The sequence below is a fragment of the Centrocercus urophasianus genome, unplaced genomic scaffold (genome assembly GCF_019232065.1).
Source record: "Centrocercus urophasianus isolate 14NV4802_14NV808 unplaced genomic scaffold, USGS_Curo_1.0 seq_16, whole genome shotgun sequence".
NCBI classification, from domain to species: Eukaryota; Metazoa; Chordata; class Aves; order Galliformes; family Phasianidae; genus Centrocercus; species Centrocercus urophasianus.
Window position 1 is genome coordinate 43,715,993 of NW_024884711.1, and position 2,229 is coordinate 43,718,221.

At 48.9% G+C, this 2,229-nt stretch overlaps 1 long non-coding RNA gene across 1 annotated transcript in view; it reads right to left on the reverse strand.

The window, feature by feature from the left end:
• LOC122159769 overlaps window positions 1-2,229 on the reverse strand; it is an 11,340-nt gene that overhangs the window by 820 nt on the left and 8,291 nt on the right. The window lies entirely within an intron of this gene.

The following is a 2,229-nucleotide window of genomic DNA, read 5'->3' on the forward strand; positions in this document are numbered from 1 at the left end:
TATTTTTTTTTGTACGTTCTATCCTTCTTCTTCCCCCCTCCCTCCCTCCCTCCCCCCCTCCCCCCCTCCCTCCCTCCCTCCCTCCCTCCCAGTGCCTATGTCCACTAACACAAAAGATCCCACTGTTTGGCTCTGAGGTTCCAAGCCCTGTTACACCTTTTCCTTCTCTTGGATGGCAAAGAGGATGGGTCTCTCTCTCCTCTAGAGCTGAGGACTTCCAAGTCCATCCTACCTATCTTTAGCCTCAAGTAGAACATCACCAACACCAACCCCAACATATTGCTATAGAAGAAGCACACTGTGCTTGCTCCAGGACCTCCAGGGCTTCCTGGCAGTGTGTCCTGGTGGCTGCTCACCCTTCTTCTGTAGGAAGCTGCACCTGATGTGTAGCCCAGGTTTCTCTTTGAGTGATGCAATTCCTTACTCATTGTGCTCTTGTGGGCATGGAGAACAGACTTTCAGAATCATGAACGCTGGAGAAGGCCTCTAAAATCAAGTCCAATCCCGACCCTTCCCCACCATGCCCACTAACCATGTCCCTTAGTGCCACATCTCCATGTTCCTTGAAAACCTTCAGGCATGATGACTCCACCACTTCCCTAAAGCCTGTTCCAATGCATTACCACTCTTTCTGAGGAGATATGGTGAGAGTACCTGGTGACTTTCCTTGGGGCATGGCAAATAACAGAATTGTAGAGGTTGCAAGAGACCTCTGGAGATGATCCATGCCAACCTCCTACTAAAGCTGGTTCCCTACAGCAGGCTGTGATGTTAGGGCTTAGTGCTGAGGTGAGCACAAGGGGAGCACCAGCTCCATCGTTACTGCGCCGCAGGTCAACCGATCCATAACTCATGCACAGCATTTCTTACAGCAGAGAAGTACAAGCCGAAGAATTCAGTTGGCCAGATTGGAATTGTCTTTTTGTCCTTTTGGAAAAATAACAGCATAGCAATTCTTTTACTTTACCCTCTCCCGTGCTGTACCGGTAGCTGCACTGAAGCTGATTGATTAGTTTAATAACAAGCAGTTGATATGCAGCCATAAAATTATGCACTTTTACTCATCAGCCTGATTGAATTCCTCTGCTGACTGTACTGGAACAGCACGGCAGAGCTATAATAATGAGGGAAGGAGCCAAGGGAAAAGGCAGTGCGCTGCTGTTATTGTTGTTGTTGTAGAGCTGGGGAAGAAAGTGACTCCAGGGAGGAGCTTTTCCAAAATAAATACCAAAATACAGAGGGAAAATGTTAAGATGTAATTAGCCCTGGTATAAATGACACTAAATGCCTACTGGGACTGCAACTGCTCTGACACCCACCTGGTCTGTGTTAGGGATGCAGGAGGTTGGAGCACAGTGGTGCTGGCCCCACTGAACCCACTGAATAGGGTGAGAGAGGCCGGGCCCTTTGCAAAGCAACCCAATCTGATGGGAAGAAATGGGAATTTATGGCCTATTCTGGCCATGAAAGGAAGGATGACATGATGGAGGTGGGTAAAACGTGCATGGGAAGGATTTCCTGCCAACCCCATGCAAATGGCATACGTGGGGAGAAGACAGCGTGAACTGAAGGATCAGCAGGGGCAGGCTTGGGCTGATGGAAAGCCACGCAGCCCCATCTGTGCATGGAGACTGGCATTTAAAACTTCCCAATAAAACATTTCCCAGTGCTGCTCAGCACTCCAGCATGGCACGCTCGGTTGATGGGCTTACTGTCCTGCACACATTTATTTATACGACTAATTGGTCTGTGAATAGGTCGCCTGCTTCTTGTGCCTCTGCTGGTGTCATTGCTGCGAAATCTTTTAATTGAACCACTCACTGGCTGCATCCCCAGCATGAGAGCTGTGCACAGGGAAGCTGGCTGCCTTGGGGCCATATCCAGCCTCCATCAGAGGACCCAATCCACAATTATCGGGTTCTTCCCTTTGGAGCAGATGTCCCTGAAGGACAAAGTGGGAAAAAGGGAGGGAACAAGTGCTGTTTGGCAATTATTATCTCCCAGAAGAATGTTAGGCAGATGCTTGCACAGCTTTTCTTGCCTTTCTCCCTGATTGCACCACATCCATATTGTTCCTGGAAGCAATGCTTCTCCTTATTTACTCCAATGGGCTTTGGGTCAGACCAAGCATTTCTTGTATGATGCTGCTGGAGGTTACATACAGCTGATATACCCAAAGGTGCTGCTTCTCCAGCTACCCTCTAGTTATTATGGATGCCCTTGTCTGTG